This window comes from Lampetra planeri, chromosome 1, assembly GCF_965212315.1.
Source record: "Lampetra planeri chromosome 1, kcLamPlan1.2.h2, whole genome shotgun sequence".
NCBI classification, from domain to species: domain Eukaryota; kingdom Metazoa; phylum Chordata; class Hyperoartia; order Petromyzontiformes; family Petromyzontidae; genus Lampetra; species Lampetra planeri.
This window is the reverse complement of record NC_136107.1, coordinates 29,749,493-29,776,080: the sequence shown is the minus strand read 5'-3', so window position 1 is coordinate 29,776,080 and position 26,588 is coordinate 29,749,493. Positions and strand designations below refer to the sequence as shown.

Below are 26,588 nucleotides of genomic sequence, written 5' to 3'. Positions count from 1 at the left end.
TTTTTATGCTAATGTTGGTCACGTGACCAGGAAGTGACGATGTTAGATTTCCACTGTACCACGCGGGCGTCAGCCATTACACAGATAAGTCAAGATGGCGGCACGCATCGCATCTCAGTGAGATCACAGCCGCACTTGTCCATTGTGGGAGCTTAAGAAGCATTATCTGTAAGTTGTTTATATTCCTATAATATTGGAAATGATGTTGTAATGTTGGAATGACCGTTATAGCAATGTAAATGCCTTCATGGTGCCGTTAAGTTGTTGTAGTAAATACGAGGCCTAGTTAGTAACGAAGCCTGTGACTTTCCTTATTGTGGATGTTACTTGTGATTTAGTAGGTCGAGTCAGACTTGTGCCTATGTTGCGATCCTGAGAGTGATGACGAAGTATCTCATCCACAGTTTAGTGTTAAGTGTAATGCTGTACATTTGGGGTGCAGTGGGATGAATACACTATGTGCCTGTATGCAACGCACCAGCTTGTGCCTTTGTCTAGTTGTTCAGGGGTAATGTGGGGGCCTGGTCCTTCCAGGATCTATTGTTATCTGAGACAATGTTCTGATGCTGTGGTGTTCATTGTGTGGGTGTTTCCGAATTATAACAGATGCTGTATCTGTGTTTTCTCACCAGTTTTACCTGTTACAATCAATAAATGACGATCGGAGTTGGACGGTCATCCTGGCTCCGAGGGTTTATTGAACACATGGTTATCTACTCGACTAGCGGTGCAACGCAGCGCACAGCGAGGCCGAGATAGTAAAAATATACTCTTCTTAAAGCTCCCAAGAAGTCCTGCAGCCAGATCTGCAGCCAGCTCTGCAGTCAGCTCTGCAGCCAGCTCTGCAGCCAGCCCTGCAGCCAGCTCTGCAGCCAGCCCTGCAGTCAGCCTGCAACAAGCAAGGAGCTCTGCAACGAGTCTACATTAAAATCGTGCTGCAAGCATCGCAGCATGGAAAGCCACAGTTCAGCAGGGAGAGATGCTGAAGAAGGTGAACCAAGCAATCCAGGATCTCCCATCCTGCCTCAAGAGGACCAAGGGAGTTCAAGGCCCCAGAGGGAGGTCAGGTTGATGCAACAGGCCTTGGAAAGCTATGAGGCTGAGAAACAGGACCTGGATGCCAGGATACAACGGGCATGGAACCGGGTTGAAGCAGATTTATCTGAAGCTTCAAATGCCTCAGACACAGTGGCCTCAATTCAGCGGGCCATCCAGCGAGTGAATGTGAGCAGCTCAAGCTACAAGCTCCTGGCAAATAGATACATCTCCCTCCTGATGAAGGTGAAAACAGATGAGGGCATTGAGGGAGTGCGCAGACAAGAGCACTTCCTCGAACTGCTCGATGATAATGTGCAGGCAGTGATACAAGAGGCAATGGACCGTGTGGAGGGCTTAAGAGAGACACGATATCAGCACTCTGTCTCATCCAGGTCCACCACAAGATCTAAAGCCTCAGCGCACTCACAGACATCATCTACTAGTATGGCAGCAGCTCAGGCACGCGCAGAAGCAGCAAGCGCCCGTATTGCCTAAATGGCTGAAGAGGAAGCCATGCTAATTGAAAAGGCTCGCATACAAGAAGAAGCAAGCATAGCAGAGAGTACATTAGTGGCTACAGTGGCTACTGCCACACGGAAAAAAATTGAGCTGGATGCTAAGTTAAGCACCCTACAACTCAAAAGGGATGCAGCTGCTGCAATGGCCCAGGCAGAGGTGCTCGAGGCAGCAGCCAACCTGGATAAGGAAGAGAATTGGAGTGAGTTTGGCACTCAGAAACCTGTCAAGGACCGTGATCAACTCACCAGAAAAAATATTTTGGACTGGTCTGAACAATGCATCAATGCTCCTCCACCAAACCATACTGAACAAAGGGTGGATGTTCAGGCATTGCCATCTCCACTCCGAATGAACATGAATGCTGTCTACAGGAATGGTGGAAATGCATATCCCGCTCTGGCAGTTAGTCGCCAACTCAGCGTCGTGCACGTGGGGTCAGACGTGGATGCACCAAGTCAGACCCACATTCCAGACAGTCACATAAGAGGATCCAACCAACGTGATCGAAACCCTTTGGGCCCACAGTCCAACGCCATTGCAAATGACGGCATGCTAGGCAATACAGCCAATAATGCCGCCTCACAAGCGCCAGTATGGACACACCCTGGATCAGCAGGACTAGGAGACTTTGCTAGGTACCTGGCTCACCGCGAACTAATCAACACAGGACTCGTTAAGTTTGATGACCACTCTGAGAACTATCGAGCCTGGAGATCTACCTTCAGGAATGCAATCCGAAATGCAGACATCTCTGCAAGTGAAGAACTCGACCTGTTGGTGAAATGGTTAGGAAATGAATCTGCAGAGTATGCAAAGAGGATCCGGTCAGCAAACATTGACGACCCCGCCTCAAGCCTGCATGCGGTGTGGGAGAGGCTCGAGGAGTGCTATGGTAGCCCAGAAACCATTGAGAAGGCTCTCTTCAAGAAGTTGCAGAACTTTCCAAAAATCTCTGGTCGAGACAATGAAAGGTTACGGGAGCTTGGAGATCTTTTGATGGAGCTTGAATCAGCCCAGGCTGATCCCTACTTACCAGGTCTCATTTTCTTGAATACCTACCATGGCGTGAACCCCATCGTAGAGAAATTGCCATTTGACGTGCAGGAAAAATGGAGAACAGCGGGTTCAAGATACAAGTCAAAGCATCAGGTTGCATTCCCCCCATTCTCTTTTTTCTCAAAGTTTATCCGCAACCTGGCTAAGACTAGAAATGACCCGAGTTTCATGTTTGGCACCACGGGGATTTCCAGTCCAGATCTCCCAAAAATGGAAAGGACAACGGCGAAACGAGGAACAGCAAGAGGGCCAATTTCCGTACACAAAACTGAGGTCTCCCCTGCGACATTCGCAAACTCCGTCCAGGCAACCACCACAAAGAAAAAGATAGAGGATCCAGAGAAGCAATGCCCATTGCATGATAAACCTCACTCCCTCCAGAAATGCCGTGAGTTCAGGAGGAAGCCATTGGAAGAGCGGAAGAACATGCTGAAAGAATTTGGAGTGTGCTTCAAATGATGTGCTTCTACTAACCACCTTGCAAGGAATTGCAAGGCAGATATCAAGTGCGAGGAATGTGGCAGCGACAAACACGCAACTGCTCTGCACACATTTTACTCGAAACCCAGTAGCACTAAGGCTTCCGATCCCGAAGCAGAGCACGGCGGGGAGCAAGGCGAGACCGCCGCACTCACTTCGTCAATCACAACCAAATGCACAGAAGTCTGTGGAGAAGGCTTCAAAGGAAGATCTTGCTCAAAGATATGCCTCGTCCGAGTCTATCCCAAAAGACATCCTGAAAGGGCAGTAAGGATGTACGCCATAATGGACGACCAGAGCAACAGGTCTTTGGCAAGGTCAGAGTTCTTTGATCAGCTAAGTGTAGGTGGGAATTCCTTTCCATACACGCTCAGAACATGCTCAGGACTGATGGAGACAGCGGAAAGAAGAGCGAGCGGCCTCATGGTGGAAACCATAGATAGCACCATGAAGCTAGCCCTTCCTACGGTGACAGAGTGCAACGAGATACCGGACGACAGGAGTGAGATTCCCACGCCCGAAGTTGCACGTCACCACCCACACCTGAAACCCATAGCAGAGTTCATCCCGCCATTGGATCACGCGGCACAGATTTTACTTCTGCTCGGCAGGGACATGCTGAGAGTCCACAAGGTTCGCGACCAACGCAATGGACCTCACGACGCTCCCTACGCCCAGAGACTCGATCTAGGATGGGTCATCGTAGGTGACGTTTGTCTCGATGGGACCCACAAACCAGACCACATTATCACATTCAGAACGAGTGTGCTCATGAATGGACGCACGTCACTCTTTAAACCGTGCCCCAACCACTTCACGCTGAAAGAGAAACTCGGCGAGAGAAGTCAAGGCTGTACCATGCAGGCCGACGAAGGAACCTCTATGCTGAAAGATGATGTTGGACATACGGTGTTCGTGACAACGAAGGACGATGACAAACCTGCTCCATCGCTAGAAGATAAAGAATTCTTGAAAATAATGGACAGAGAGTTCTTCCAAGATGAGTCAAACAGTTGGGTTGCCCCTCTGCCATTTCGTAATCCCAGATGCCGGCTACCCAACAATAGAGAGAAAGCCCTCTCACGGCTCAACTCATTGCGCCGCACCTTGGACAAGAAAACAGAGATGAAGAAACATTTTGTGTCCTTCATGAAAAACATATTTGACAGTGGTCACGCTGAAGCAGCCCCTCCTCTAGAAGAAGGACAGGAATGCTGGTACTTACCAATCTTTGGCGTGTATCACCCAAAGAAGCCGGATCAGATCAGAGTGGTGTTCGATTCCAGTGCTCAATTTAATGGCATTTCCTTGAACAACGTAATGCTCACTGGACCTGACTTGAACAACATTCTCCTAGGGTTACTCAACCGTTTCAGAAAGGAGTCAATCGCCGTAACCGCCGACATTCAACAAATGTTCCACTGTTTCATTGTCCGAGAAGACGACAGAAATTACCTCAGGTTTCTGCGGTACCGCAATAACAACGTCGATGATCGAAATGTTGAATACAGAATGAAGGTGCATGTCTTCGGCAACAGCCCATCCCCAGCGGTAGCCACCTATGGACTGAGGAGGACCGCGCAGGCAGGAGAAGGGGAATATGGGAAAGACGCCAAGCGATTTGTAGAGCGAGATTTCTACGTTGACGATGCACTTAAATCAATGCCCACAGCCTCAGAAGCCATCGATCTGCTCCAAAGGACGCAAGGAATGTTAGCAACTGCTAACCTGAGACTTCACAAAATAGCGTCCAGCAGCGCAGAGGTGATAAAAGCGTTTCCTTCCGACGATCGTTCAAAAGACTTGAAAGACTTGGACCTTAACGTCGACACACCACCAATCCAACGCAGCCTTGGACTGAGTTGGGACCTGAAAGCGGATACGTTCACGTTCCAAGTATCAATTGGAGAGAAACCTTACACGCGACGAGGCATCTTGTCAATGGTAAACAGCCTGTACGATCCATTGGGATTTGTAGCGCCGGTTACCATTCAAGGCCGTTGGATACTCAGAGACCTTTGTGCTGATACACAAGACTGGGATAGCCCGTTGCCAGAGGAACGGCGACAAGAATGGGAAACTTGGAGAAATTCCTTACAGGCACTTGAGCAGCTGCAGATTCCTCGTTCCTACACGCCCACATCCCTTTCCGTCACCCAACGGAAGGAGTTACATGTGTTTGCAGATGCTTCTATGATGGCCGTAGCAGCCGTAGCTTACCTAAAAACCACAAACGCAGAAGGGATCCAGCATGTTGGGTTCATATTGGGCAAAGCCAAACTGGCCCCACAACCGGACCATACCATCCCAAGGCTTGAGCTGTGTGGAGCGGTTCTTGCTACAGAGGTGGCGGAACTGATCTTAGACGAATTTGACGTCAAACTGGATGCGGTCAAGTTCTACACGGACAGTAAGGTCGTACTAGGCTACATAAACAACCAAACCAGAAGGTTCTACACCTACATCAGCAACCGGGTGGAGCGCATCAGGAGATTGACGCAGCCGGAGCAATGGAATTACGTTCCAACTGACCAGAATCCAGCAGATCTCGCAACTAGGTCCGTCCCTGCATCTCTGCTGAATCAAACCATCTGGCTGACGGGTCCAGCGTTCCTGTTACGACGTGACGTTGGCCCATGTACTACCAAGGAGACCTTTGGACTCTTAGAGCCCGAGTCCGACAAGGAGATTCGTCCTCTAGTGACAACTTTCGTAACAAATGTGTGACCAAGAAGTCCACTGAGTCCACACCATTTTGAACATTTCTCGAAATGGACGACGCTCGTGCGAGCGATAGCACATTTAACGCATATCGCAGACTGCTTCCATCGCCCGATGAGAGGCACCACTGGTAGCTGCAATGGATGGCATTACTGCACAGTGCCACGCACTGAAGACGAGCTTTCCAGAGCAAGGAAATCAATCTTCCGCTGTGTGCAACAGGCAGCTTATGCAAGTGAGATCAAGGCCATTAACAAGGGAGAAGACCTTCCTAGGGTCAGCACCCTCAGGAAGCTAAACCCCGGGATGGACAAAGACGACTTGCTCAGGATCGGTGGTCGGCTAGGGAATGCAAAATTAGATGAGAATGAACGAAACCCCCTCATAATCCCAAGGCAGAGCCACATCGCAATCTTACTCGTGCGCCACTACCACGAGAAGGTCAAGCACCAAGGTCGGCACTTCACAGAAGGAGCAATCCGATCTGCAGGGCTGTGGATCGTTGGAGCAAAGAGGTGCATCGCCAGCACAATCCACAAGTGTATCCGGTGTCGCAAGCTACGTGGAAAACAGGAAGAACAGAAAATGGCAGACCTCCCAGCCGATCGACTCAGTGTGGAACCTCCCTTCACCTCTGTAGGGATTGACGTGTTCGGATCGTGGACAGTCATCTCCCGCCGTACCAGAGGAGGGCTCGCGAACAGCAAACGTTGGGCAGTGCTGTTCACCTGTATGAGTACACGAGCAGTGCACATCGAAGTCATCGAGTCCATGGACTCTTCGAGCTTTATAAATGCACTCCGGAGGTTCTTCGCCATCAGAGGGCCAGCCAAGCAACTCCGTTCTGATTGTGGAACCAATTTCATAGGAGCATGTAAAGAGCTTAAGATCAATACGGAGAATGTCGAAGATTATTCTGTCAGGAAATACCTTGGTGACCAAGGCTGCACATGGATCTTCAATCCTCCCCACTCTTCGCACATGGGTGGAGCCTGGGAATGCATGATCGGGATTGCTCGACGCATTCTCGACTCCATGCTATGTGATGTTGGGTCCACACGGCTCTCTCACGAGGTCTTGACCACTCTCATGGCCGAGGTCTCAGTCATAATTAACTCAAGACCCCTGATCCCCGTCTCAACCGACCCGGAGTCACCATTCATCTTGACTCCTGCTACACTTCTTACCCAGAAGACAGATGTGCTCACAGCACCTACCGAGGAGGCCAGCACTGCAGACCTCTACAGACGTCAATGGAGACAAGTGCAGAGCTTCGCAAACACGTTCTGGCGTCGCTGGAAAAACGAGTACCTTACGACACTCCAAGTGCGCAACAAGTGGCAGTCTAATAGACCAGACATCCAAGAAGGCGACCTCGTCCTACTGAAGGACAACCAAGCCAAACGGAATGAGTGGCCAATGGGCCGCATCCTCAAGTCGATTCCAAGTGCCGACGGAAAAGTTCGAAAGGTCGAGGTTATGATTGCGAAGCAAGGTGTCGCAAGAACTTTCATCAGGCCCATAGTCGAGATAGTACTACTTCTCTCTCGCAAAGATATGGACAAATAAGTCGACCCGTTGAAGTTGTTATACACTTGTTTATGAGATAGGAAATAAATGGTGGTATCTCCTAGATACCAGACGGGGAGTGTCTTGCCTCACGGCAGATGTGGAGCGTGTGTTCACAGGAAGTTCCTGTTTTTTTTATGCTAATGTTGGTCACGTGACCAGGAAGTGACGATGTTAGATTTCCACTGTACCACGCGGGCGTCAGCCATTACACAGATAAGTCAAGATGGCGGCACGCATCGCATCTCAGTGAGACCACAGCCGCACTTGTCCATTGTGGGAGCTTAAGAAGCATCATCTGTAAGTTTTTTATATTCCTATAACATTGGAAATGCTGTTGTAATGTTGGAATCACCGTTATAGCAATGTAAATGCCTTTATGGTGCCGTTAAGTTGTTGTAGTAAATACGAGGCCTAGTTAGTAACGAAGCCTGTGACTTTCCTTATTGTGGATGTTACTTGTGATTTAGTAGGTCGAGTCAGACTTGCGCCTATGTTGCGATCCTGAGAGTGATGACGAAGTATCTCATCCACAGTTTAGTGTTAAGTGTAATGCTGTACATTTGGGGTGCAGTGGGATGAATACACTATGTGCCTGTATGCAACGCACCAGCTTGTGCCTTTGTCTAGTTGTTCAGGGGTAATGTGGGGGCCTGGTCCTTCCAGGATCTATTGTTATCTGAGACAATGTTCTGATGCTGTGGTGTTCATTGTGTGGGTGTTTCCGAATTATAACAGATGCTGTATCTGTGTTTTCTCACCAGTTTTACCTGTTACAATCAATAAATGACGATCGGAGTTGGATGGTCATCCTGGCTCCGAGGGTTTATTGAACACATGGTTATCTACTCGACTAGCGGGGCAACGCAGCGCACAGCGAGGCCGAGATATTAGTTGAGCGCATTTGCTCACGTTACAAAAGTGCAGGTTGGAGACCCAGTCAGCGTGCCCACATCTAGTTAAATTCAAGTAATTGTTTTCTTTATCGAGATTCACACTGGGCCGCTTGCCCACGGACCTTTGACGTTCGCAAGTTATGGGTTTGTGTTTTTTAGCCGCAGCAGTGGACCCCCTCGGCTGGGCGAACCACCTGGGAAGGGGCGTGCATGCCGGGCGCCATCTGTAGCATGGGGCGAGGGGTGGGGGGGTAAAGAAAGCGGGAAGCCTGCAGGCAGATTGCTCGGATGAACTTGAGCCAGCGTAGAGCGTCTTATTTAAAAATTAACAATCGCACAACTAATGTGCAGGCCCTGTCCTGTCTCATTTCATGCGAATTGAAGTTACGCACACAACTTGGCACTTGCATCTTGAGGAGAGTAGGGGGGAGGGGTCAGGAGGCCAGAGTGGACGACGCAGGTCGGGCTGCGGGATTGTGGGGGACGGAATGAGGGTAGCTTCACTCAAATATGAATATGTCGCGCGCCCAGAAAATATAAAAACGCGCGAATCTGATTGTGTACCCTACACCCTACTCATATCCATCCGGGAAAAGAGTGGATCTCAACTGTCTCCATCTCGGTACCGACGGTCGGCCACCCAAGCAACGTGTGTGGGTTCCATCAGGCCCGTCACAACGCCGGCATAATCGTAACCGGAGGCCCTTCAGCAACGTGGTGGAAAGTGGACACTGGATCGTCTACGTCATTTTGACGATGAAGATAACGACGATGATTGTGTGTCCAGTTAACTGAAACACTATTAACAGTATGTGCGTGCGTGTACATTTTACACATCTAGGACTTTGTAAGCAACTTAAAGTAATTAACTAAAAAAGTGGATTCCGAATTGGGCAGTGATTAAGAAATTGCGACAGAATAGTTTATGGATAATGAATGAGCGTGCTGATTAAAAACGAACACGTAGGTGCAAAGGGCAGAGAGTGCTGGAAATGGGATGCTGAAGAACATACGTTCTCTTTTATTTCAATCTCGTAATGAATAAACAAATTTATTCAAATCCAGAGGATGCCCGCAGCAGCAGCAGCCAGCCAGAAAGCAGCTGGCCCAAGCTCAAGAGAGAAAAAAAATGCAGCCCAATCCGGAACACCGCATTGGGCCTATAATAATAGCATTGTTCAGAGCCCCACAAGTCATGCTGTATTAAAACACAAATACAATATTGTTGTAATTGGAACACATACAATAACTGAAAATGTTTAAACACCGTACAACGGACTTTGCCTGGAGGTGTGGTGAAGGTGAGGTAGAGCAGCAGTGCAGTGAGAGACTTGGTTACTGTACAGTAGAGGAGGGAATGTTGGGTAAAACGGGATACTTCAGGTTTTGACAATTCTGCAGGTCAGCCTAGAATATTAATTGCTTTTGAAAAGTGATGAACGACCAACAATGAAATGATAAAAGTGGGAATGTACCGACTGGGCAAGGTTTATTGGAAAATGATAGCAGCGGAGAGAGAAGGGTATTGTAACTGTGAGAAAATAACAAAATTATTGTATTAAGTGGGCAGAAAATATGCAATTCCACGCAATTTCCTATTTCACCCACATTGACAGCGTTAAAATAGGATACTACACTGAGATTAAATGTTTTCCGATTATGAACAACACCGCAACTATCTTTATTCATAGGGTTATAGCTACATGAATTTTTTTACAATAAATTAAAACCAAAGTATACCGAAGGTTTAACACATTTCTAGGCATAAGACGACTCCAAGCCCATTTGACAAGTGGATTGGTCGTCGCCACAGTGGCGAGATGTTAACTACCTCGCCTGGTATACAGGAGGTAGTGGGTTTGATCCCAACCCTGACGCCTGTTGTATATTTGGACTTTGCATGTCTCTCTCTCCCCGTGGTCGCATGGATTTTTCTCCGGTTCCTCCGGTTTTTCCCTCCACATTTTGACGCAACATGAGATTAGTGTTTTTGGCTGCCATACATTTTCACGCGATAAGTCACTTGGTTAAGCTTTCATTTGTGATAGCCAGGTCGCTTCTGAAAAAGAGCTACAATCCTCAGTGGGCCTTACCTGGTAAATAAAAACAATCGTTTAATTTCAGCGGGACCGCTACGCCCCCCGCACCTCCCATACCTGGGCCCAAAAGCCACCCTAGCACCATTCAGTTCACTTGTTTGTAAATCTCTAAGAAAAGTCTTATCATATTTTCTCGCTATTTAAAGACAAAGATACCCCGTATAGCCTGTAACAGAGCGTTGGGGCAAGTCCTGTTCGCGAGCACCTTTGAAGGCCGGTACGGCACAGGAGGGGTGGGTGGCCAGCACCACGCCCGACCGCCTTTGTCTCCCAAGTTTTTCATTTGAGGTTGAGTCAGATAATCGCCACCGATGTTGGCCACGAGCGGGAATCGAACTCGGCTCGCCGGATTCGTAGCATACACGTGCACACGCACTGCATTTCCAGAGCCCGCAAAAAAACCTCAATGGAACTCGCCTCACTAGCACTTTCAACGCGTTGCACAAACAACAGAGCAGCAGGATGCCACCATGAGGTAAGGTGGCTGCAGTTCGCAGGGAAGGAGACGGTGGGGTGTACCCAGTTTTTGCCCGGGTAATCCCAATGTAGGCGACCTTCCCCTATTAAACTGGGACTGCAGGCCCAAAACCTCGAGAGGCCAGCAAAGAAATGGCACTCGTAGAGTTGTAAATACAAATAAGGGTGTAACGCGCTCCTTGAATGGAGCAACATTATTATAGGAACTTGGAGTAAAGAGATACTGAGAGGAGTTTCCAATGTGGGAGCGGTGTGAGGGAAGAAGCAGAAATAGAAGTGTGGTAAGTGTGTGCGTATGAGAGAGTGAGTAGGTGAGTGTGTTTTTGTGGCTTGCAATTTGGTGGATGAACAAAGTGTGGTGAGTGAACAGTGTGGATGAGATGAAACAGTGTGGCAGACCTGAGCACCTCAACATGGGTGAAGCAATCAATGAAGCAAAGTTCACAGGAGCAGTGGCCATGGAAGAAGCGACACAAGACTGATGAGGAGATGACTGATCGCCGTTGAACCAATGACTGCAGTGAATCAGCGAGTGCTGGTTCCATCAATCACCCCCGACTACTTTACGTTGAATTCTATTGAGTAAAGTAAAGTAGGAACTGGCTGCTCCCAGAGGCATATGGCAACGGCGAACATTTATGACCGTACTGTCTGACAGGTTCTGAGGGGATAAAAAAAACGATCTACAGTTGTGTCTTTGTTTCACTGCTGCCTGTTGGGACGGCCACATTATCGCAATTCTTAAGTTGGTCGTCTAAATTACAAAGTGGCCACACATTCAGTTATTTTGCACTGGTGATCTCGGTAAGGCTCAGAGCTTTTGAAAGCACACCTTATGTGGGTTCAATGTACTTCCTTTACACCACCCGCTTATATCGGCCATGCCACAAGCCAGTGTGATGGACGACTAAAATGAAATGATAGAAGTGGGAATGTACCGACTGGGCAAGGCTTATTTAAAAAATTATAGCAGCGGAGAGAGAAGACACGCATCACGATAGAGAACACAGAGATACAACTATTCATTGTTTGGAATGTGATGGCAGTGGCTTAATTGAATGAGCATCTTCTACCACGGAGCTGAATCTAAATCTACACAGCTGCCCAAGTCGAATGAATGTCTAGCACCTCCGATTAGCACGGTTGGCTACATACGGTGCGAAAGAAGTTCAACATCCATAGAACTGGTGCATCCTAAATACGTAATCTGAGAAGCCAATGTGGTGTTGGCCTCCTCCTAAAAAATAAATCTTCAAGTCACAACTGTTGACTGTTGCAGCATCATCAACCACTGAAGAGCGGAGTATTTTACACCCTGTAATTAAATAACACAACATTCACAAATGCAGTTCCTCCATAGACTCAATCCGGGCAAGCATATCTCACAAAACATAGGAGGCACAATCATTATAACTTTGATCTTTGATATGTGCCCTACACTGTGACTAGTTGTTTTGCGTTTGTTAACGTACATTGCGTTTCAACACTGTACCATCTTACCTATATCATTCATTTTTTTGTCTCTATGTCTGTGTGTTTGTCTGCCTGTCTGAGTGTCTGTCTGACGTGGGCTTTACGTATCAAAAAAGTACAGAGATACCACGCCATATGCCCCAAGACGAATAAGCACTATTCCTATTTCACATTAAATTAAATTAAAAATATATTCTTTTTTTAAGCACAGGGTGGAGCCAGAGCACGCATCTGCGCATGCGCGAGAACGCTTTCCAAAGCAACACACACACGCGATCGGTACGGGGAGGGGGTAAATTCTCATTCGCGTTAAAAATGCAAAAAAAATACACACATTGCTGAGGTACATTTTTAAAAGTGGGATGTCCTCTTCTCTCCCCCCACCCCAATGTGTGCACTTACTACTATAGGGTCGGTAGATGCTACTACAATCCGTAGATACTATTACTATTTATACTATTACTACGTGACTTTACTGAAAGAGCCATAGAATATGAATTATTGCAGTCACGAATTTTTTAAGTCAAAATAGATACTACTAGCCTTACTACCCGGCTTCGCCCGAGACTTGGATTCTTGTCTTGGATTAATACACGGCCTACGCGGAGAGTTGGGGGGGGGGTAACGTCAGCAGGCACACTGCGTAACGCTGCCGCATGCGGGTGACATCACAGATGTGACGTCACCACCCACTTGCCGTGCAAAATATATCCATTATTGTGCCTCCCCCCCAAAATACAAAAGTCTATTTTTATAATTTTTGCATGGTGTACATTATGGAAAGTACCCACATGGAAAATTTCAAGTTTGTTGCATGTTGGGAAGTATGCTAAACATTTTGAACAGACACACAAAATCACAAATTTCCCTTTTATATATATAGATTACTTTAAAGTGGGCGGGGGGATGGTTGGGGGGGGGGATAGCCCAGCCCCAGCCTGCAAAGGTGCCGCCTCGGCCGGCTGGGCAATCTAGGCGAGACAGGAGGCTCTGCACGGGACTAGGCCTCACCACTACACTCTGTAAAGTTAGTACTATTGTAGTGACATCGGGGATGTCACTGTATGGTGCTGGCCTGGAAGGGTCATGCCGTTCGATGTTCCTAAATCGTGGACAGCACAGTGTGGGTGGCTATGTGTAATACCAGCCCTAGCGGGGCTTGGTGAGTACTGGGATAGTGTGGGCACCACGCACAGGATATGGTGGGGGCTCCCCCGAGGGGGAAAGGGTGAGTGTCACCCCAGGTGCAGGGTTGCCCCGGGCCGTGGTACTCTGGTTGACCCCATAGACACGTGATCTGGAATGTCCACACAGGGGGCCCCAGGTGGGGGGATTAGTGGGTGATCATGTGTCCGGAGAGAGCTCTTGAGAAGGATCGAGAGGGAACGAGAATGCTTGAGAAGGCGGGCGGCGCGGGGGGCGGAGGGCAGAGCGGCCCCGACCGTAGGGGGTCTCTGAGAGGGACCAGCGTCGCTGCATTCTAAAAGCTGGAAGCTCAACATCTACAAGCGGGAAGCTCTACGTCTTAAGCTGAAGCTCTCTGTCCTATGAGGCATCCACGTGGTCAGAGACCCGAGTGAGGGATCGACCCTTCATAGCAGTAACTCGGTGTAGTCTGGTAAAGGGGCAGTTACCCCTTTGTGTTATGGTGTTACGGTGTTACAAATAAAAGTGTTGCCTCTAAAAGTAACAACGTCTGCAACTCAGTTGGACTCACTACACTATTGTAGTGACATCGCGGATGTCACTATGTGGTGCCGGCCCTAGAGAGGCACGGCGTGCGATGTACTCACATCGCGGACATCACGTATGTAGCAACATCGTGAATGTCACTGAGTAATGCCGGCTCTAGCGAGGCACGGCATGCAATGCATTGTCATTGCGGACACCCCTTAGGTGGGTGTAGTACCAGCCCTAGAGGGGGCTAGGTGAGCTGGGATAGCACAGTGGCAGCAGACGTGGCGTGCAGTGCTGACTCCTACAGCCATTGGATGAGGTTACCCTAGGCCATGGCACTCTGGTTGACCCTGGAAGGCACATGCCAAGTAAGATCTACACAGGGGCCCCAGGTGGGGGCTAGGGGGTGGTCACGTGTCAGGGTGAGATCCTAGGGGAAGGGTCCAGAAACGACAAAAGGTTTCTCGAAGGTGGTCGTGGCCAAGGGTGGGGCCACCCACGACCCAGGAGCATATAAACCAGGTCCTCACAGGCACCGGGGTGGAGCATTGCTGTTGTCATCTAAAGATCTATTCTGTCTCTCTGTCTCTCACTGTTCAAATAAACCTACCATTAGAATTATAGACTGATCATTTCTTTGTCAGTGGGCAAACGTACAAAATCAGCAGGGGATCAAATACTTTTTTCCCTATTCTTAGGTTTTTTTCGGTAAAGTCACGTAGGTAAAAAATTAAAATTAATAAAAGTAAAATAAAAATAAAATATAAATCACGACGTTTCGGAAGCAACACAAGCCTCCGTTTTCAGGTGGAACAGTCACAGCAGTATCACTTGATACAGAGTCAGCAGATAGTACTATCGTGTCTGTAGATACTCTATAGAGTTAGTAGTTACTACTATAAAGTCAACAGATACTACTATAGAGTTAGTCGTTACTATAGAAATGGTAGATACTACTGTTGGGTCAGTAGGTACTACTCCAGTCAGTAGTTACTACTCCAGTCAGTAGATATTATGATACAGTCAGTAGCTACTACTGGGTTCAGTAGATACTACTGTACAGTCAGTAGATACAACTAGAGTCAGCAGATACTACCATATAATCAGTAGATACTACTATGGAATCAATAGATACTACTATAGAGTCAGCAGATACTACTGTAGAGCTAGATACAGTGGTACCCCGGAGATCGAACTTAATTCGTTCCAGAAGGCTATTCGAACTGCGATTTGTTCGAACACCGAATTAATTTTCCCCATGATAATTAATGTAAAAGACATTCATTTGTTCCAGACACAAGAAATCTCTCATTATAAAGCATTTTTACACGAATTTTACAGTAATTACATGCATAAAATCATACAAGAAAACAAGAAACACAATAAATAAATGGGAAAAATAAAACACGTTCCTTCGGAGTGGGCAGGTAGGAACTTGGTTGGACAGCGCGGCGTTCAAGGGGGGGGGGGGGGGCAGTTGGATGATTGGGCATGTTTACCCTTCCACCCCACCCTCCCCGACATCGTCAACCAATTGCGGCGTAGCTCGGTGTTCGGTGGGGAGGTGCATGGGTTGGCGGAATTCCGGATATGCACGACAGACAGACAGACAAATAATCCCTGGTGGGCAGTGTGGAACCTGTTGTTCCTACCTGTATAACACTCTAGGTAACTAAGACTCACACGCACACATACACTCACCCTCACACTCTCAGACTCACACACACACACTCTCAGACTCACACACACACACTCTCAGACTCACACACAGATACACTCACTCTCACACTCTCAGACTCACACACACAAATACACTCTTATACTCTCAGACTCACACACACACTCACTCTCAAACTCTCAGACTCACACTCACACTCTCAGACTCACACACACACTCACTCTCAGACTCATACACTCACTCTCAGACTCACACACACACACTCACTCTCACACTCTCAGACTCACACACTCACACTCTCAGACTCACACACACATATTTTTAGATTTGAAGCTCTCGTGACTGCAAGGATTCATACTCTTAGTTCTTTCGGTAAAGTCACGTAGGTAAAAAATGAAATAAAAATTAATAAAAATAAAACAATAAAAATCACGACGTTTCGGAGGCAACACAAGCTTCCGTCTTCACGTGAAACCGTCACAGCAAAATATCTGTACCTAATATAGTGGTTAAGGGGGGAGGAGCCAGGAAGGGCAGCGGGGGAGGAGGAGTTGTGAAGTGGTCAATTACTGCTTTTGTTATACTGCTGGGTGGGTAAATGAATTAGATAAGAATAAGCTGCTCTTTGTTATGCTGTTTGTGCGCAAGTCACTGTGGGATGAATGGACTCGTGGTCAGGGACGTGTTGCGCAAGTAACTGTGGATGTACATAATAGAAAAGGAGCGGAAATGCCCATGTTTATACGAGTGTTGGCTGACAATAATGAGTACTGTTAAACGTTAGGGATGTTAACACTCGGTGAAGTAAAATAGTGCCTGTCAGATAAGATGGTCCAAAAATGTGTAATTAAATCTTTTTTGCATGGTTGATAACATCTTTCCAATGATTACTAAGTTTGTACCGATCATCACGGTTGAAATTATGTCTGTGTTTGTATATCTGAATGGATTCGTGTACAAACCTTTGATGGTAGCCAGAAGGCTTGCAGAGCAACTTAGTCTCGGAGAAAACAATCTCATGAGAGCCCACCGAGTTGTAGCAATGATCGGCAACGGCGGACGACTCAATTTTGCCGTGTTTCAAATCTGACTTGTGCTCACTGACACGATCAGAGACATGACGTTTCGTTTCCCCAATGTAACAGTCACCAAAGCTGCAACTCAGTTTATAGACTCCAGGGTATTGCAAGTCAGGGATGACATCCTTCACAGATGGAATTAGATCACGGATTTTATGTACTGTACTGAATCACACATACACTCACTCCCAGACTCACACACACACACTCACTCTCAGACTTACACACACCCACTCTTATACTGTACTCTCAGACTCACACACACTCACCCTCACACTCTCAGACTCACATTCACTCTCACACTCTCAGACTCACACACTCACTCTCAGACTCACACACACACAACAACCGCCATTCGCCACTAAGTGGCGGTGACATCACCACGACGCTTGTGCCAGGCCAAGTGCACCTTGAGGCCACGTGAAGTGTCGAACACCCGCTGGCAGGAGGTCACGGGGCAGACCCAGCAGGTGCCACGGGTCGACTGACCGAGATGACTGAGATGACTGGCTGATGCACCACCTGTGCCCCCTACTGTACCAACTTGCTGTGCTTTAGCCACCCGGCGCTCCGCTCGTTGTTGTGAGCGTCGCTCCTCCGCCCTCCGTTGTTGTTGGAGGGCGACTGCCTCCAACTGCCCAGTAGCGTCCTTCACGAGCCTCCTCCACTGAGGCCGATCTTGACACTGCTGGTACCAGTCATCGGCAAGTCCACTCAGCTCCACGTCCTCCTGTACCACATCACTCCATCTCTTCTCTAGCCCGTGCCGCACCCGTTTAGCCCCCTCGATCCGGCCGAACAAAAGCTGTTTAGGCATGCGATAGCTGGGCATGCGGGCTACATGACCCAGCCAACGCAGCCTTGCCTGCTGGAGGAGCTCACCGATGGGACTTTGCCCAGATCTTTCAAGGATTTGTGAGCTCCTCACACAATCCAGCCTGGTTAAACTCAGGATGGATAGTAGGCAGGCCAGCCTAAATGTTTCCAACCAACGAAGATGCTCCATTAGGGGGGTCCACGTTTCGCAAGCGTAGAGAAGGGAGGGAATGACCATGGCCGAGAAGACCTGAAGCTTCGTGCGGAGCGACAGACCAGGTGGCTTCCACACAGCGTTACGCAACCGATGAAAAGATATTGCCGCTCGACTGATTCGGAGTGAGACCTCTGCTGATAAACTGGAGCCGGTCATAAGCACACTGCCCAGGTATGGGAAACTCTCCACTCTCTCCACAACTGCCCCATCACCAATTGGGAGGTGTGGGGGTGGAGTGTCCGATGGTACAAAATACCCAGGCAGGTGCTTAGTTTTGGTGGGGCTGATGGTAAGGCCCCACCTCTTAGTGGCACGCTCCAGTCTCAGCAGCAGCGTCTCCAACTCCTCTTCTGAATGAGCAGCTATTACCAAATCATCGGCATACATAACGTGGTTGACCAATAGGGAGCCATCCCTTGATCGCACCCGGGCGTCGATCAGCCTCCCATTATATCTGTACCAAATGGAAATTCCCCCGGTACAGCTATTGAAGGCTTCACGAACTACGCAGTCGAAATAGATGTTAAATAATGTGGGAGCCAGAGGACATCCCTGTCGCACCCCAAGGTGTACAGGGAAAGGCTCCGACTACCGGCCACGTAGTTTTACCCGGGCCCGCTCACCATCATGAAGGTCCTTAATGATCGTGAGCAGAGGGTCAGGGACTCCGAAAGCACGAAGAACAACCCAGAGCCTAGGCCTACTGATGGTATCATAGGCCTTGACCAGGTCAATAAAGCAGAGATGTAGGTCTTGTTGGAATTCCCTACACCTCTGCTGTAGCAGACGGACAGAAAATATGGCATCTGTACAGGACCGCCCTTTCCTGAAACCGCATTGGGGTTCCGCAAGTCTCTCCTCAGCATGCCTAGCAAGGCAATGTTGAATAATCCTTGCCAGGACCTTTCCCGGCACACTGAGGAGTGAGATGCCCCTGTAGTTGTTACAGTCTGTGCGGCCCCCCTTCTTAAAGAGGGGGACCACCAGGGCATCCTTAAATCCTGCGGTACCCGTCCAGCGGTCCAGACTGTTGTTATGATGTCATATAGGGCAGTCTGTGCACAAGCGCCACCCTCCCTCAGCATTTCGCTTGGGAGATCATCTCTGCCCGGTGCCTTTCCTGGTCTCAGACTCCGGACCTCAACAGATGGCACCTCAGCCAGCCACTCACAGGGGGTGACCTCCTCCAATATTTGAGGCACTGCAGCATCAGCAGGGTTATCCCCACTTTGTGCCATGATGTTTTCCTGGCTGAGAGATTTTCCTTCCCCCAGGACCTCACAGAAATGCTCAGCAAATCTGCAAACCTCTTCCTGGGGGTCGGAGATTGGATCACCGTTTTTCCCCTAATGATGGTAATAGGTGTGGCGCTGCAGGTTACTTTTTTGATGGAGTTAAATAGTGATTTGTGATCGCGGGCCACTGAGGCAGATTCCATCTCCTCAGCAACCCGCGACCAACCACCCATCCTTGCAGTGCCTTACGGCTCTCCGAACCTCCGAGCGAAGGCTGCGGTAAACCTCCTCATTCTCTGACGTGGGATGCTGTAGCCGATGAGAGTGGGCATGTCGCTTTTTCTCAATTAACCTGAACACCTCTTCTGTCAGCCAGGGTTTCTGGGGAGGTCTGGACCGCGTACCCAAAGCAGCCATTGCAGCTGCATGAGTCACAGTCTTAAACCTCGCCCATTTACCCTCGACATCAGGTGGAGTGGGGGACGATGCCAACCCCAGCTGCAAGCAATGATGAAATTCTCGCTTGCAACTTTCATCAGCTAACTGAGACCAGGCCACTTTTGGTTGGAATGGGGTCCTGGGTGTACACCCACCACCGGAGTGGAAGAATGGCAGGCGCATCTTACAGATGACTAGTCGATGGTCAGAGGGCAGATCAGCTCCACGGTAGGTCCTGGTGTCAAGGACATGGGCTCGCATCCGCTGGTCCGTCACTATGTAGTCCAGCAGATGTTCTTGCTTGGACCCGGCATGCATCCATGATGTTGTGTGGATGCGCCGATGCCGGAAGAGCGTGTTGGTAATTACAAGCCCATGGGCTGCACAAAAATCTAGCAGCCTCCTACCGTTGTTATTGAGCTGATCTGGCCCATGCCTTCCAATCACTCCAGACCAGGTGCCAGCATCATGACCAACTCAGGCATTGAAGTCACCCAACAAGATGACTCTGTCCCGAGTGGCCACTTTAGCCAGCACCTGTGACAGGAGGTCATAGGAAGCGTCTGACTCATCGGCTTTGCCTGCATCCCTCCACAGATGTTCGTCTTCGGTGGGGGCATAAGTAACCACGACCACCACTCCTCACCTCCGGTTGATGGGAAGGCGAGCCCAAATTATCCTGGGGCTTACAGCTTCCCACACCTCACTGCCACGCTCCCACGCCCCCTTCATTCTTTTGTTCAGAAGAAGAGCCACACCCTGTTGTTTGGCAGTCTCCTGCCCCGAGTAGAGGACTGTCCACCCCTCATGGTGACAGGAGCCAGAACCGGTCCACCAGACCTCCTGAATGCCACATAGATCCAGGCGGTACCGGTCCAGCTCCCGACAAAGGAGTGGCAGCCTCTCCTCCGCAGTGAGCGTTCGAACATTCCACGTGGCCATCCGCAATGGTTTTTCGTTGTTTCTGGAGGAGCCCCGAGGGTGAAGATTCAATCTCCTGGCTCCGCCAAATGGGGTTTGGCCAAGAGACGTCATAAAAGCCTGACCCCCCGGGGCCTCCGGCACAAGCTTATTAGTTACAGGTTTATGTTTAATTCGTGGTTTCGTGGTAATTAATTGAAGGTGGAGGGGTTACCAGCCCCTCGCACCCGTCCAGAGCCCCCGTTTAGCCACTGTGGTGGTCACAGACGCCATGAGGGGAGAGGCCAATGGGCATTGACCCTCCCCCCACAGCACTGCCCACGACAGTGTTGCCCGTCCGGCTCCGCGAGGAGGTAAGAGGTTGTTTTGCCGGACCACACACACTCACTCTCAGACACACACACACTCACCCTCACACTCTCAGACTCAAACACACATACACTCACTCTCAGACTCACACACACACACTCACGCTCACACTCTCAGACTCACACACACACACTCATTCTCACACTCACACACACACTCACCCTCACACTCTCAGACTCACACACACACACTCTCAGACTCACACACACGCACACACTCACTCTCAGACTCACACACACACACTCTCTCACATTCTCAGACTCACACACACATACACTCACTCTCACACTCTCAGACTCACTCTCACACACTCTCAAACTCACACACACATACACTCACTCTCACACTCTCAGACTCACACACACACTTTCACACTCACACTCTCAGACTCACACACACTCACTCTCAAACTCAAACTCTCAGACTCACACACACACTCAGACTCTTCACCTTACAAAATGTACATTCCTTGCTCAGCTACCCCAGGTAGGACTCAAACCCACAATCTCTGGCTTAAGAGGCCAGTGCCTTATCCATTAGGCCACTGGGGCTACATGTAGCATGATGAAAATCTGGCTCATGTACAGAATTCTTAAATCAACTCACAATAATAATAATAACAATTATATGGTTTTTCCCCTTTCGTCCCCTCTGTTTTATCCATGTTGATAATTGTCACCAAGGTCCACTGATTTAAAACTATCTTCTCTTGGCACAGTGCCATTCTGGCTTTTCGTTATGATTCCCTTTCTTTTTTTCGGTAAAGTCACGTAGGTAAAACAATAAAATAAAATAAATGAAAACAACTAAATAAAATCACGACGTGAAGGCACAGTTATTTTTCTGTGCCTTTTTACACCTGTTAAGGGAGGCTTGTGTTGCCTCCGAAACGTCGTGATTAAATTTAGTTGTTTTCATTTATTTTATTTTATTGTTTTACCTACGTGACTTTACCGAAAAAACAAAAACTATGAATCCTTGCAGCCACGAAAACTTCAAATCTAGAATTTTCATTATCAGATTCGTAAACTTGACATCTTGATTTTAATTCTAGATTTGAAGCTTTCGTGACTGCAAGGAATCATATTCTTAGGTTTTTTCGGTAAAGTCACGTAGGTAAAACATCAAAATTAATGAAAATAAAATAAAAACAAAAATCAGCCGGAGACTTGTGTTGCCTCCGAAACGTCGTGATTTTAGTTTTTATTTTATTTTATTTTCATTAATTTTGATGTTTTACCTACGTGACTTTACCGAAAAAACCTAAGAATATCTTGATTTTACAAAACGACCAGCTTTTTCTCAGCAACCCCAGGTGGGACTCGAACCCACAATCCCTGGCTTAGGAGGCCAGTGCCTTATCCATTAGGCCACTGGGGCTGCATGTAAGATGATGAAAACCTGGCTTATGTACAGACTTCTTAAATAAACTCACAATAATTATAGAAATGGATATGTATTTTCCCCTTTTATTCTCTGCTTTATCAATGTTGATAATTGTCACCAAAGGTCACTGATTTCAAACTCTCGTCTGAATGCATAGTGGCATTATATTTTACATTCTGTTTCTTTCGGTAAAGTCACGTATATGAAAAATAAAAAATAAAATAAAAAATAAATCACGACGTTTCGGAGGCAACACAAGCTTCCGTCATCAGGTGGAACAGCCACAGCAAAATTACTGTATTGAATAGAGAGAGCTATTTGTGACAAGCGATTATATAGGGCAAAAGGGGGGGAGGAGCCAGGGAGGAGGGATGCAGGGGGGGGGGTGCGCCGTGCGGAGTCGGCGGCGGGGGGGGTTAAGCTGAGATAAGCTGATTAATGACGTCATTTTAGGACGCAGGAGTGACCGGTGTGTGGACTTGGGGCGGAAGTTAAGCCGATAAATTTTATGAATGGAGCCACCCTCCCCCAGTTCCATTTTTGAATGAAACATTGCCCGTCTCCTCGCGGCGGTTCTCCCCCCCCCACCACTAACCCCCCCTCTACCAACCCAAACCCACCGCTCCCATTGTTTGGCGCGCCCAAGCCAATGGGAGGGCTCTGGTGGGGCGGGGCCATGCACGACAGACAGACAAATAATCCCTGGTGGGCAGTGTGGAACTGTTGTTCCTACCTGTAAAAGCTTGAACTTTCACAACTGCCGCCCTGCTCTCTCTAAAAAGTGTATAGATCCACCTTTGCTCTCCTCCACTCTCCCCAGTGCATTCTGAATATCGTCCACGTCTCCCAATCAATGCATGCGATATGCGAGTCATGCAAGCACTTTAGCTGCTGCAGAATGAAATTACATTTGACGAAAGACTTTCAATTTCTCAGAAAGAGACATTCTTTACAATCAGAAAAAAAACAGCCGACCAACCCTTAGGACACTCAGCGGGCCACTCAGGTTTGCCTCTGGCTGATCAGGGACCAAAAGTGACAGAAGAGATTCCAGCAACACAATTCAAAGTTGGCTGTAGGGGAGGTAGTTTGGAAAGAGGGCTCCTCCATGGAATCTACTGAGGGATACAGAGGCATTTACAGGGATAATTTTGAAAGAGCTACACATGTCATAGGCGTCAAAGCTAAACATATATATATACAACTATTACTATTTTTATTTTACCAGGTAAGGCTCACTTAGCTATGTAGCTTAGTTTCAGAAGCGACCTGGCCACAAATTATACGAAGTGGCTTATCATGTGGAAATTTACAGCAGCCAAATATTTAAAATGCACATTGATTTTAAATGTGGAGGGAAAAACCGGAGGACAGGGAGAAAAATCCACGCGGCCACGGGGAGAGAGAGAGACACGCAACCTAAAAATATACAGCAGGCGTCAGGGTTGGGATCGAACCCACAATGTCCTGTATACCAGGCGAGGTAGTTAATATTTAATCACTGTGGTGCCTCACCTATTTCATTACTCAACCGAAATGTGGGGAAGAAAAAAAAGGTGTTTACTGTGACAATACAAAAAGAAAATAACACTATGTAACACGATTTTTGTTCCTTGGTAGTAAGTGTTATTTCGTAATTGCTTATACCTAAAAAGTATAGAAAATGGCTATTATTCCCCACAAACTTTGCTTTTGTGACCAGGACAGTGATATTTTAAAATGTACATATTTTCAATGAGAAAACGGGCGAATTTGTGTCCTTTCGTTCACATAAAATCAGAAAAAAACAGCATATGAATCAAAATGTACATGTAATTATACTATATTAATACAAAATTGCTACTAAAGATTTAGAAGTGAGTAGTTTTTTTAGATTGATGATTATGCTGTAAATCACTTTCACGAATCAGCCCCCAAATGTAGTCTCCCATCATGTTCTCGTTATACTGTCCTTGGTAGCGGCATTCAAAGTCCAGTATATCCTGGTAGAAGCGCTCGCCTTGCTCCTCCGAGTACGCTGCCATGTTCTCCTTGAATTTATCAAGTTTTTGACCTTATCAAGTTTTTGACCTTGTGATTGCCCAGGAAGCCACGAGCCACTGCGACAAAGCTGTTCCAAGCCACTTTCTCCTAACTAGTGAGCTTCTTGAGGAATTCATTGCACTCCAGGATCTTCTTTATCTGTGGTCTGATGAAGACACCAGCTTTGACCTTTGGCTCAGACAGCTTCGGGAAAAAGTCTTGAAGGTACTTGAAGGCTGCCGACTTCTTATCGACACCTCTGACAAATTGTTTCATAAGGCCCAATTGTATGTGCAGTGGTGGCATCAGCACCTTCCGGGGGTCCACCAGTGACTCCCACTTGACATTGTTCCTCCCCACAGAAAACTCGGTCCGCTGTGGCCAGTCCCGACTGTGGTAGTGCGCATTGGTGTCCCAGCTGTCCCAAAGGCAAAGATAGCAGGGGAACTTGGTAAAAACGCCTTGGAGACCAATCAAGAATGCCACAATTTTGAAGTCTCCGATGTTCTCCCAGCCATACCCATCATACTTCAAGGCATCCAGCAAGGTCTTGATGCTGTTGTAATCCTCTTTGAGGTTCACCGAGTGAGCCTGGGGAAGAGACAAGTACTTGTTACCATTATGGAGCAGCACGGCTTTGAGGCTCCTGGATGAGCTGTCAATGAAGAGGCGCCACTCATTCTGGTTACAGGCGATTCCGATTGTCTCGAACAGACTAGTCACATTGTGGCAGAAGCAGAGCCCATCTTGACGGGTGAAGAAGCTGCAAAAAGGTTGGTGACGCTTTCTCTGATCTGCGACTTGCACACTTTCATCCAACAAGTTCCACTGCTTGAGCCTAGACGTCAAAAGTTCGGCATTGGACTTGGTGAGACCAAGATCTCTGATCAAGTCGTTGAGGTCTTTTTGGTTGGGGTAGTATGGATTTCTCTCCTCAGCTCCACCTCTGAAATGGTCACCTGGATCTAGAACGCCTTCCTCGCTCTCTGACTTGCTGCTCTCTTCTAAAGACGGCTGCTCTCTCTCCGGAGGAGTGGGTACGGGGAGACCATGGCAGCGTGGCACCGGGGCGATGGATGAAGGAAGGTCCAGATACGTGATAGTAGGTGCATTCTTGCCAGTCCGACGTTTGAAAGGGTCCACCATGCAGAAGTAGCAGTTGCTTAAGTGGTCAGTGGGTTCCCGTCAAATTCTTGGGATAGCGAACTTCATGGCACTCTTTTCTCCTCTGTACCATCCTACAAAAATACATTTATTTCACCCATGACTAATGTGTAAGAGATTTTCGCAACATTTTTTCATATATGATATATGTTTTCAAGAACACTCAAAATTGTAAAACATTAAAAATTTAAAACTTTTACAATTTTAATTTTTTCATCAAATTTTATAACATAAAATTCCAAGCAACAATTGTCCATCTTACCTTCCAGAGTTTTTTTGCATTGCTCGCAGGTGAAATGAGGTGCCCAGGGTTTGTCTTGATCCCTGACAGGCATGCCGAAATATGCCTTGTAGGCCTCACACATCTTAGCAGATGCCTCCACAGAGTACATTTTCGCTCTTGTCTTGATCAATTGGCCGCAGACATAGCAAAATGCGTCTGCTGGATGCTTGCAGCCTCTTGATGCCATCTCAGAATAATGCAGATATGTATCCACTTAGGCAGCTAGAACTAAACTCAACTGGTGGGCTTAAGGCCCCTGTATTTATACTACTAATTATATTACTGGAAAGTTCTAGAATGTTCTATAAGTTACTCCAAGTTTACTCTGCACTGAATCTATCTGGTATATTCTGGAAAATAGGTACATTTCTAAGTATCACCGTCCTGGTCACAAAAGCAAAGTTTGTGGGGAATAATAGAAATTTTCTATACTTTTAGGCATAAGCAATTACGAAATAACCCTTACTACCCAGGAACAAACAAAAAAATATTCCACAGTGTAATCCAACCTGCTCACCAAAAAACTGTCGAGAGTGAGGGCTCCATAATTTATGTTGCCTAAGGTCCAAAAAACCCTCAAGGCAGGCTCTGAATATTGGATTACCGTAATTTATTTATTTTCTACAGCAAGGTGTAACACAATGACTGCTAACCACTCTTGACATTTGGAAATTCATTCCTGCTGATTCAGAGTAGATTTCCATCTTCACAATCTACAGTTTTCAGAGAATGTAAAAAAGTCGCTAATGGAATTCAAATGCACCCAGATTGTCCTCCATAAGGCCAATGCATATGCTAATGGTGCCTTTGGCTCGACACCTTCTGTGGATGCACAGATAAGTCCACTGTGCCGAATTGTTTTGTGCTGTTCACATTAAAGTTTTATCTTAGCAAAGCTGGGCATGTAAGAACGTAATGTACTATGCAGGGAAAATTTAGTAACAGCATAGGAATCATCATAATCACTGTCGTCAC

At 47.6% G+C, this 26,588-nt stretch overlaps 1 protein-coding gene and 2 non-coding genes across 3 annotated transcripts in view; all 3 read right to left on the bottom strand.

Moving 5' to 3' along the window:
• GRIN2C (glutamate ionotropic receptor NMDA type subunit 2C) overlaps positions 1-26,588 on the bottom strand; it is a 194,941-nt gene that overhangs the window by 142,776 nt on the left and 25,577 nt on the right. The gene's annotated exons all lie outside the window — the stretch shown is intronic.
• On the bottom strand, positions 21,237-21,309 carry TRNAK-CUU (transfer RNA lysine (anticodon CUU)). The gene has a single exon. It is a non-coding gene; the product is annotated as a tRNA-Lys (tRNA).
• Positions 22,066-22,138, bottom strand: TRNAR-CCU (transfer RNA arginine (anticodon CCU)). Its single transcript has one exon. It is a non-coding gene; the product is annotated as a tRNA-Arg (tRNA).